Source organism: Myotis myotis, unplaced genomic scaffold (genome assembly GCF_014108235.1).
Source record: "Myotis myotis isolate mMyoMyo1 unplaced genomic scaffold, mMyoMyo1.p scaffold_m19_p_3, whole genome shotgun sequence".
Taxonomy (NCBI): Eukaryota; Metazoa; Chordata; class Mammalia; order Chiroptera; family Vespertilionidae; genus Myotis; species Myotis myotis.
In genome coordinates, this window is record NW_023416335.1 from 180342202 (window position 1) to 180354607 (window position 12406).

A 12406-nucleotide genomic window follows, 5' to 3' on the forward strand; every position below is an offset into this window, starting at 1 on the left:
TTTATTTATTTATGTATTTATTTATTTATTTATTTTTAAGAGAAGATACTTGGCAGGCCAAAAAAATCAATCTCCATGATAAAGCTGCAGTATTGTTTTTCCTCCTTTACAAATGTAAGAACTTTTCCTCAACTCACATAGTAAATACATTGGAGAATGTGGGATATAACCCCATCTGTTTGATTCCTAAGCCCATGTGCCCACAAAAGAGGTATCAAGGTTGAAAGTATAAAGACCAGAGTCAGAATGCGTATAGGTGGGATTCCTGGCTCCACCACTTAGACTATTTCTGTGGCCTTGAGGAGGCATGTGATCTTTTCAAGCCTCGATTTTCTTAGACATAAAATGGGGGTAATAGTTGTATCTACTCCATAGATTAAGTGATATAAATGATAGACTGCTTTTTATAGTCCTGACACATAAGTGCTCAATAAATTCTGGCTTTATTATAGTGTCTTATTTTGTTTTTTAATTAATTACAAAACTATTACTGAAAACACCAATTGTTCTGATTTCACTTTTATTTGCTGATTTAACCACAAGTGCAAGTTGAATTTATAAACCCAAACAATCAACTGATTTAAATCTCCAATTTCTTCCATCGCTCAGCATGGCAATTTCATTTATTTAATTCAATATTTTACATTTATTTTATTTTTTTTTACATTTTTAATATTATTTTTAGAGTCTGATGTGACTGGTTAACTCTTTTCTTATTGGTTAATGAAATGGAACGTTTGTACAGAAAGGAAGCCGCATATTTTTAAGACCATCTTCTTCATACTACTTAGAATCTTATATAAATGATGTACTCTGTCAATATTGGTTGATTTCATATGTGTTTTATACTTTTAATTGTAAGTTGTATCTTGAAAGACCATCCATGGGATTAGCAGAAAAGATATGATTCCCTTTTTCTGAGCTTCTTAGGTGAATACAGATTTGAGGCTTGGCCTGGGCATCAGATATGGGCAATTGGTGGGAAGGGAGAATATGACCCTCCCCACCACAGACACACTGGCCAGCAGGGAAGGTTCCTTCCTGAAGGTCATTCATCTTTCCTTTCTTATCTATGTCAGTTTTGAATAAAGTAAAGGCAGCATAATGAGAATATAATTTTCTTTAGCAAATGCATTAAAAAACCCCACAAACTATGGACTAGGCAAGTAGGTTCTTGAAACTGTCTCCGTGGTTTGCATTGCCATGTGCCAACTGTGGGCTTTGTTTATCTGAGATGAAGAAAATTACCTATTTAGCAAGTATCACTTTACTAACCACTAATTTAGCCATTTTCTTTGCACATATTTAAAGATTTTGGTATAAAGGGAGTGTTTTGAATATGGATTTACTATCAATGAAACACAGGAGAGCTGTTTTCAGAGTAAGGTGAAATTTAATGCCAGAATTTCAATATTTAAATGTCTTAGAGATTAGACTATAATGATAAAGATGAAATATGATATGCGTATAGGGTATGTATAAACATCTATGTATAAAACACTGTATATAATTATAGAGAGAGAACATCTCTAGCAAGTGATAATTTTAAACTCCTTAAATGTTACAATAAAATAAAACAGCGGAGTTAGATTAATGCAGCGTGTCTTGAGTCTTGGCTATAGACTACTCAAAAAGAAGCACATATTTGAGATATCTCTGCACAAGAATCACAGAAGGCCCCTTGGCATTACTCTTTACCTAATTTGATCCTCTAACCAGAATAAGAGGCTTGAATAGAGCCTTATACTAAACTATTTAAACTGACTTTATCTATTTTTAAGGACTTATTACAGCAACCTAGTCAGCGTTCAAAGTCACTTACTCTCTTCATGTGATAAAACAGTTTGGCCACTTTCTAAATTGTAGCATTTGGACCGGTAGCCTAAAAGCTAAAATACCTAAATCTTTTAACCAACCTAAGATAATACCTATTCCCTCTATATTTACAGCTTTTTCTTTTCTTTGTAAATGTAATAACACTCTATAAATAGGAAAATGCTGCTAGCATCTTGGCGTTTTCAACTAATTCCTCAGCGAAGAAAATGTACTGTGTCCTGGTTATATTTAGTACAAAAATCAGAGGGATGTCTTAGAGACAGAAGTGATTTTTCTAGTTGGTTACCTACACAGGGATGTATTGATTTCTATTGGTAGTTCTTGTTTCTGCCTACCGTTGTACATTGTGTCCAGGGATTTAGAAAACAGAGCTTTTAATTCTTTGTAAATAGCAGCATTGTATGAAAGGTTTTTGTTTTGTTTTAACTGCAACTACAAAAAAATATTGTGCACATCAGTTTAAAATGAATTGACCTTTGTTTCAATGAGGGCGGTGTGTTACTGGTTATGGAGTGACTCCATTTGCCCATGCAAATCAGCACAAAGCCAGGATATCATCAGGCAGTGGCAAAATTAAGAGGCAGGTCAGATTTAATGGAAACATCTGTCATTAACCCTTTTACAGAAACTGCCTCAGGGAATCCTTGCAGATAAAAGCTGTGCTGAGCTATTTACCTTGCTTTACTGAGCTGCAGAGCGATGGCATCATAAAGTACAGATTCTGCTCAGAGGATTTACTTGAAAGAAGGACACATTTTAGAATATGGAAGAAAAAAACACACAAGGCTTATTTGGTGTGTTTTTCTCTCTATAAAAATTTTAAATTTTAGATTTAATACCAGCAGACTCATTCCCTGTTGTTGGCGACATTATGTCATTCTAGTGGGCATCATCTTTTATTTATCTTTTATTTATTGAGAGATGGAGTGAGAGAAAGGGAAAAAAAGAGAGGGAGAGAGAGAAGAGAGAGAGAGAAAGAGAGAGAGAGAGAGACATTGATATGAGAGAAACATGGATTGGTTGCCTCCTGAGGCACCCTGACCTTGGATAGAACCTGCAAACCTAAGTATGTGCCCGAATAGGGAATTGAGCCTGCAACGTTTTTGGTGTATGGGATGACAATCCAGCCAACTAGCCACCAGGCCAAGGCAACTGGCATGCCATCTTTTTATTAATACCTGTACTCACAAATGAAATATTTACATGCTATTATCTGAAAATATGGAAAACACAAAATTAGAAAATAATGCTGTATCCATAGCTGCACATGGTAATATATTTTTCTGTTGTGGAGTGGTAATAAGAAAAAGTTCATTTTGCTAGCTAAGCATTTATTGAAGATAAATCAACTTATGAAAGCTTAACAGTCATTTGAATGCTGTATATTTTTGCTGTTTTTAATTATGACTTACTAATAGCACAAATATATATGAATCAGTTTGTATTTGCAATGAAATTGAAAACACAACTTTCAGAGTTTATAAGTCAGGCAATAAATTATACTTGAAAATAGATTTTTTAAAAATATGTAAGTGAACATAACAAACGAATAATAATTTGTTAGTAGATAAAGAGGATGAGAGGTGGAAATCCCTGATTATTTCCATAGTTAAAATAAATCCAAAGAATTGTGTCTGATGACTTAGTTATGTTTATTCACAATATAATTGCCCTTAAAATTAGTTTGTCCCTACTTTCTCTTAATCTTTTTATTTTCACATTTACTTTAATTATAATATTTTATTGATTATCTCTTTATATGATAATTTGTGTCTTTCTCCCTTAATTTTCTTTGTCTTGCAAGTATCCTGATATCACTATAGCCTGGCCTTTTCTCTCTTCTTCTTTTCTACTCTTTTTGATAGTAGGATGCAGAATCAAGTGTACCTCTCTTTTGATTACTTTTTCTTCTAAATAAGGCTTTAAGTTTATCTAACTACAAATGCATTGTAAAATGAACAAAGTGCCCATTAGCATTTTCTTTCAAAAGGTAAATCATCTCTGTTGCATTATGTGTGTACACGTTCATGGATTCATGGATTCGTATCAGTGTGTCTGTCTGTCTTTGTGCGCTCCTCAGATGTGGGGATAAGTGTATCTGCGCTGACTGTTGTAAAGCACTATTTCCACAGTATACACGACTAGGCACCTAATTAGTGTGGCTTTGAAATGACAAATGGTTTCATACACGAATACTTCCATTCAATGTGAGACTTTCCTATGTTCAGGAAGGAATGGCATATGAATGTTTGAGAAAGTTGCAGTATTACCCCAGAACTGATCAAAGATCTAGAACTTTCAATGCCATCCCTTCCTCCCAAATCATAGTGCTGTGGGCCCTTCATCCCAGAGGTAAGTCTGACCTGCTTACTTACCTGGATAGTAATGCAAACTCTGGGGAGGGTCAACTGCCTCCATCAGCTCACAGAAATGTGGCATATGCCAGTAAGACATTGCCTTTTCACCCAGTTTAAACCATGTGCTTCCTACGCGTCATTGTCTTTCCTACTTGTTTCCTCACTTATACTATTTGTTGTATCTAATTGTTGGACAAGGTGTTTTGGGATATTAAATTCTGCTAAGAAGTCTATTTTGAGAAAAACCTTATTGTTTTCATTTTTATCAGGTGTTAATGATTCTCTTCTAAAGAATCCTTTTGGTGATTAAATGCTCAGAGAAAGATCTGTCAGTCAACAAACATCCATTCCCTGGTTTGCAGATAGGAAACACTATGCATTGAAAAAGAGTGTATAGCCTGGCTGATGTGGCTTAGTGGTTGAGCATCCACCTATGATCCAGAAGGTCACAGTTCGATTCCCAGTCAAGGCATATGCCCAGGTTGCAGGCTTGGTCCCCAGTAGGGGCATGCAGGAGGCAGCCAATCAATGATTCTCTCTAATCATTGATGTTTCTATCTCTCTCACTCTCACCCTCTCTCTTCCTCTCTGGAATCAATTATATATATTTTCTTCTTTTTTTTTCTTTTTTTAAAGAGGGCATATTCCATTCAGGGGGATAAGATGAGGGTTTAGCTTTGATCTTGGCAACTTTTATTTTACAAAAAGAGAGCTGTGAAATGCCCTCTCTGATTTTTAATCTGAGGCAAGACATTCATTGACTTTGCTTTTCCAAATCTCATGGACTATTGATCTGTAACTTGGGGCCCCTATCAGTTAGCTGAGCTGCTGAGAACTTTTGCCACATTTTCTCTCCCAGAGAGAATCAGGGCATAAATCCTTGGCTTTCTTCAATCAATAGGTGCCTCTTTCTCGAAGGAGTTCTCTGAAGGGAAGAAGCAGTATACCTGACTGATGGGCCTGTTGGCCTAAATATAGATTCTTAGCATGAAAAATTATCCTGTGCCTGATTTTGCCCCCAAACCAAAACAGTTCCTTGGTATACTGACAGGTAGTCAGAATGGGCTATTGGAATTATCTTCTTAGCCTCATTTTTGTGAAAATTTCGTATTATTAAATTGTTTTCTCAAATATAATCACATGGTTCAGAATGCAAAAAGTATTAAAATGTGTACAATGAAAAATATTTCTCCTATTCCCTCTCTCCATTTGCCCAGTTTCCACTCCTCTTGCTCCCTAAAAGTAACAATTGTAACTGGTAACTTGTATGTTCTTCTAGACTGTCTCTACTTGCTGATCCTCTGTAATCGGTTGTACCTGTCCTCACTTTGACAATTTATACACGTCCATGTTCACTCAACGTTCATAAAGTGTCTTAGTATGACGTGACATTTAACAATGTGCATGTTGAATCTGGGTACTTTTCGCTTGGCTTTGCATCCATCTTTCCACTTATGTTTTGAAGAGAAATTTCATATTTTCTTTGCTCTAATTCTGGTTGCCAGGATGGCTGAATGCCATTCCTGGAAGGGGTGTGTGTTAGAGTTGGCACAGACAGAACAACTGGCACAGGAAAAGGAAACCATTGCTGTGTCAAGGAGATTTATCTATTCATTATTTTAAAAATTATTATCTTTACCACCATTGACCATATTTTGAGTGACCCATGTCCTGAGTACCGTTTTAAACAAAGCACAGGCATGTCCCTGGGTAATTCCCAAGAACCTCTCAGTGGGGCTTGTCGGGACTCTGTAGGAAGATTATGATTTTGGGAGCCCGATTTTTAGCAATAAGTAGAAAAGCATCTAGGATAGTTGTTTCCAGCCTGTACTCTGAGGAAGGCTGTTGGCTTTTGTAGGTAACCCTGGGGGGAAGGGGAAAGAACATACATAACCCTACTACTTTTATGTGTCCTTATAAGATTTCTAGTGAAGAATTATTTTAATGGCTTTAAGTAAGAGTTAGAAATTCACTGCTCTCGAGGAATACCTGCCTTCACTGCAGTCAAGAACCCATGATCTCTAGTCCAGCTATGCCTCATTTTCAATTCTGTGTATCATGGGGGGCAATACTCAATGAGAGTAAGTTCCACCTCACTTTGCAAAACTGATACAATTGTGGAAAAGTTGAGTATAAGTGCACGTTATTTAATTGCCTTTTTATGCACTGGAGAACATCACTATTCAGAGAGTTTCTGTAGGCAATTTTTTGAAAAGATAAGGGTATCTTTGTAAAGTGGATAATGCCCTATTTCACATTGTCTGGGTCTGAGTTTTTAATTTATATTTTCTTTAAGGGAGTCACGTGTATCGGATAAGAGAGAGCACAGTAGCATTGACTTTCTAAATTGTCTGAAAGGTTTAGCATAAGGGATACAAATAGCAAGGAAAGAAAAGAGCTAAAAGATTGAAAGAAGTTTTATTTAAAAATAATGTAGAAAAGTGGTGTCCAAGTTTTACAGAAGTATGGGAGGAGACCGTAGCAGCAGAAAATGATCTGGCAATAATTTGAAGATGAGAGAATGGAGAGAGATGATCTAGTTTACTGAAGAGTTTTTATTGAGAGAGTGATGACTGTGTAATGAGGAATTTGAAGACACCTATGCAATTCTCTTTCTTATTTTTTTTATTAACTTTACTGTTGGGTTACAAATTAGGGAAAGATAATTACTTCAGAGTTCACATGATTGAAACATCAGCACTTTCTTAAAATGGCTACTCTATATTCTGAAGTTAGTTTAATCTCTATAGCATCTGGTTGAAATGTATATATTGAAGAATGGCTGTAAGAGCAGAGTTCCACATGTCACTGGCATTTAATAAATGATTGCTGAATTCTTACTTGCATTCAGATACATCCTCATAATCCTAGCAGCATTTGCTGCCTTCAAATTCAGTAGGCAGTAAAAGGGTTAAAAATCAAGATCCTGCAAAATTAGAAAACTGACATTTTGGGTTTAAATTAGTAAATGAATAGAGCTAATATATGTAAGACAACAGACTGTGGCAGAAAAGGCATTCATGCAGTTAGATATTATAAACATTTTTTTTTAATACTAGCAAGGCAGTATTAAACATGTAGAAGTTAATAAAGGCAAAGGTTGTTCAAGTTGCAATGTGAGTTTTAAAAAAATCTATTTCACTTAGACTGGAACCTGTAAAGTTGAAAATTATGTGTAAATGTTTTTGTTTAATGCAGTTGTCAGTATAGTTTTAGTAGTAGTTTAGTAATTGTTACCTGGTTCTCCAATTACTTTTTAACTCTGACAACTTAAAGGGGTAAACCCTAGACTTCTGGGGATCCCCCATGCTGAAGAGCAGGTAAAAGCAGAAGAGGCAGCGAGAGGCTGAGAAAGGCCAACCAAAGAGGCAGCAGAGTAAGGCAAGAGGCATTCTTAAAACCCAGGGAGGCAAAGAATTGGGAGGTGTGTGGACAGACAGGTTTAAATGCTAAAGAGAGATCAAAGAGGATGAAGCCAGAAAACAAACTACTGGACTAGAAGTTAAGTGATGTTGGTACCTTTGAGAAAAGAGCTATAAAAAAGATAGGAGCAGAAGCATTTTCAATGGGTTGAAAAGTGTCCAGGAGATGAGTAAGAAGAAGTAGTGACCGGGACCTTGCTTACAGGCACTGTGGTTGTTGGTGAAAGGAAAAGGAAGTTATAAATAAGGGAAGCGGGGTCACTTGTGATAATTTGACTCTTACCATTATCTATGTGTGTTAGTGCTATTTGTGACAGATTAATTCCCTTAGAAGGCAGTTTTCTTCTCTTGGTAACTTGTTTAATAACAAGTCTGGGATGGTTGGTGCTTTTTTCCCAAACAATTTGCTTGCGGGTTTTTGCTTTTTGTCTACTATTTTAAATGTTAAAAAAATTACTTAAATGGGCATCTTTGCATTGGACCAGTCTTTCATCCTTACAATGAACGCCATATGGCTGTGGTACATCATTATTTAATTTACCCTTGAGGTCTACTTGCTAGAATTTGCTTCTTTATTTTTAAGTGAGTTTGGTCTGTACTGGTGTGTGTGTGTGTGTATGTGTGTGTGTGTGTGTGTGTGTATGTGTGTGTGTGTACACTACACTGTAGTGGTCATTACTTGTTATCAGAGTTGTGCTACTTGTAAAATAACTGTGTCTTTTATGCATTTGAATGTTGTTTTGGGACTGTTTAAACCTGAAAAAAGTATTATTTTCAACTTAGTTTTATTGGAACGAACATAAAAGTACCTACTAGTGTCAGAAAAAAATATACTTGTATCTGGCATTTTTAAAAGATGTATCTTTAATAACCTTTTCATTTTCTTCTATTGTCATTGGCCTATTAGGCTTTCTAGCTTTTCTGTTATTTGGTAATTTATCTTTAAGACAGTTATTGTTAGGATATTTTAGTATATTTTAGGCTAAGGAGAAGAATGAGTGGAAAAGGGATTTTTTGTTAGAAGTTGACAGAGGGTTTATATAATTAAAAAGAAAAGTGATTCTGATGAAAGGAGTGATGGGATTTATATAACTGGAAGAACCAGAAAGAAGCAGAGACATCTTTTTTTTTTCTTGAGAAAAAGAGGTAAGGATAGGCAAAAACGGATTTAATTTAGAGGTGGAAGAAAATTGTTAATTAAAGGGGAAAGAGAAGGAACCATACAGTTATTCATTTATTCTCTGTCAGGCACTGAACAATATGCTATGTAGAAATAATGACACTTAATCTTCATATAGCCCCATGAAGCAGGTTTTACTCTGTCTATTCTATAGCTAAGGACACAGAGAGGGTGAGTAATTTGCCCAAAATATCTCTTCTGAAAGTTGTGAAACATTTATTAGTATTGACTCATTATGTTTACAGAGATTTAAGTCAAACTATTTATTTTTGTTGCCTTTGATTGGGCAGAATTATTTACTACTAGAGGCCTGGTGCATGAATTCATGCATCAGTGGGTACCTCAGCCTGGCCTGTGGGATCAGGCTGAAACTGGCTCTCCAACATCCCCCACAGGGTCCTGGGTTGCAAGAGAGCACAGGCCAGGCCAAGGGACCCCACTAGTGCATGATTGGAGCTGGGGAGGGATCGCAGGAGGGCTCCAGGGTGTGTCCTGCCCATTTTGCTCAGTCCCTAACTGCCGAACCCTAGCAGCAAGCTAACGTACCAGTTGGAGTGTCTGCCCCCTGGTGGTCAGTGCTTATCATAGCAACTGGTCAACCGGTTGACTGTATGCCCCTTGGTGGTCATTGCACGTTATAGGGAACAGTTGAGCAGCCTTAGCATATCATTAGCATATTACGCTTTGATTGGTTGAATGGCTGACCGGTTGACCGGACACTTAGCATATTAGGCTTTTATTATATAGAATTATGTATGCATACCTGTATTTGTACATATTTGAATATAGTAAGTACACAACTGTATATAGACCTTATCTAAATACTAGTATATGAATACAGTTTGTAAGATGTGGTGTATCCTCAATAATAAAAGGGTAATATGCAAATTGATCCTAACAGCAGAGTGACTGGGAATCACTAGTCACTATGACACACACTGACCACAAGGGGGCAGACTCTCAATGTAGGAGCTGCCCCCTGGTGGTCAGTGTGCTCCCACAGGGGGAGCTCTGCTCAGCCACAAGCCAGGCTGATGGCTGCCAGTACAGCGGTGGTGGTGGGAGCCTCTCCCACCTCCTCAGCAGCGCTAAGGATGTCCAACTGCAGCTAGGCCTGCTCCCTGCTGGCAAGTGGACATCCCCTAAGGGCTCCCGGGCTGCCAGAGGGATGTCTAACTTCCAGCTTAGGTCCAATCCCCCGGGGAGCAGGTCTAAGCCAGCAGGTGGTCATTCCCTGAGGGGTCCCAGACTGTGACAGGGCACACAAATTTTTGTGCACCGGGCCTCTAGTATTTATATAATTCATATGAGCAACTTGTACATCTAGAGATTTAACCTAGAAGTAGTCCTCTCTAGATTGTGGTAATATCAATAATGATGACAGTAGCTTCACTTATTGAGTAACTACATTAGTCTCTCCTTATCCATAGGGATACATTACAGGATCCCCAGCAGATTCCAGAAACTGTGGGTAGTTCTGAACTTTACATACACAGCTATGATAAAATGTGATTTATAAATTAGGTACAGTGAGCGATTAACAACAGTAACTAATAATAAAATAGAACAATGATAAGAATATACTTCAATAGAAGTTATGTGAATGTGATCTTTCATGCTGTCTCAAAATCGCTCATTGTACTGTACTCACCTTTTCACTTAAAGCAGGGATGGGGAACCTTTTTTTTTTTTTCTGCCAAGGCCCATTTGGATATTTTTAACATCATACAAAATTATCAACTTAAAAGTCAGTCTGCTACATTTGGTCAAACCTTTAATTAACTCACCTCTTATGCCTTGGCAGGGCCAGACCAAATGATTTCCCCACTCCTGAAAAAAGAAGCACTTTACAGCTTCTCTCTAGCATATCTGAATTGCCAGCATCATTGCCTTTGCATGTGGGGCCACTTTGAAGTTAAATAAGGGTTACTTGAACACAAGCCCAGCAATACTGTGACAGTCAATGTGATAACCAAGATGGCTACTAAGCGACTAAAGGGTGGGAGGGTACACAACATGGATGCACAGGACAAAGAAATGATTCACATCCTGGGTGGGATGGAGAGGGATGGTTCAGGCAGTCATCACACTACTCGGAATGGCATGCGATTTAAAATTCACGAACTGTTTATTTCTGATTTTTTCCATTTAATATTTTTGGACTCTGGTTGACCGTGGGTAACTGAAACTGTGGAAAATGAAACCGCAGATAAGAAGGGGCTACTTTTTGTAGTTCTTGACAATTTACAGTATTTATATTTCTAATCTCATAACAATAAGAAGTACAATTGTTGCCGAAACCGGTTTGGCTCAGTGGATAGAGCGTCGGCCTGCGGACTGAAAGGTCCCAGGTTCGATTCTGGTCAAGGGCATGTACCTGGGTTGCGGGCATATCCCCAGTAGGAGATGTGCAGGAGGCAGCTGATCGATGTTTCTCTCTCATCGATGTTTCTAACTCTCTATCTCTCTCCCTTCCTCTCTGTAAAAAATCAATAAAATATATTAAAAAAAAAGAAGTACAATTGTTATCACCATTTTATAGAGGAACTTACTGAAGCCTGAAGAATTTCAGACTCTTATCTTGAGTCACATTGCTGGTATATGACTGAGCAGGCATTCAAACTCAACTTTAAAGAACTGTACCTCTCTATATACCAGATACTATCTCATTTGTGATTTACTAAATATCTGTCAAAATTGTTTAGGATGCCCTTTTCTTTTCATAGACGCTACTCGAATGATTACTGCTTACTAATGATTCAGCCCTGTGACTCTTCTAGGGTTTTTATTATGACTCTACTAAGTGGATATTCTTTTCCCATGAAAGTCTATTTAAATAATAAAAAAAGAAAAAAAGGAAAAAAAAAAGACCCTCACTTTTATTTTGCTGAAATGGCTAGCCAAGTATCATGCACAGGGTATACGCTCACCAAATGTTTGTTGATGATGCTTATGATCCTCTGAGTAACGCATGCCTACTCAACAGGACCGAAGAAACCTCACACCTGTTTATTTGTACAAAAATGAAAAAAGTAGCATTAAAAAAAAATCCTGTCACCATATGACTGGGCAGAAAATAATTCAGTGTAGACTTTGGAAAAATTCACATTTCAAGAAACTTCAAAGGCATTTGCATGATCATACACAATCACTCACTTCTCCACTCCCTTCTTCTTTTTTCCCTTTCACTCCTCTGCCTCTGCGCCCACAGCATGTGAAAGCATTGAAAGAAAATAAGAATCTTAAACTCATAAACATACCTGCTTACCATCTGGCAGGCAGCCCAGCAGTCTGGTGATCTCCTTAGTTATCCAGCAGATAGTAGAAAAACAAGAGTCCTGTGAAGATTTCACATGTTGCCATATTCCTGCCAGATGGTGATTTGTAAAACATGGACAAATTGCACTGGCTCCACTTCCCTCCGACAATCACAACAGAAACACTGCAGCAATGCTGTTTAATTTGAAAGCAATTTCCACCGAGTAACTTTTAAGGTATAAACATCTAAAAATTATTGGGACAAAATGGGTCATTATCTCCAGGGAGCTGATCCTTCACAAACCTGCTATTCTGTGCACTGCACTGGTACTTCTAAGATTCACCCTATTTAA

The 12406-nt window shown here is 37.4% G+C and overlaps 1 protein-coding gene across 5 annotated transcripts in view; it reads left to right on the forward strand.

Moving 5' to 3' along the window:
- The window catches only part of SOX5 (SRY-box transcription factor 5), a 971461-nt gene that overhangs the window by 469697 nt on the left and 489358 nt on the right, over positions 1 to 12406 (forward strand). The window lies entirely within an intron of this gene.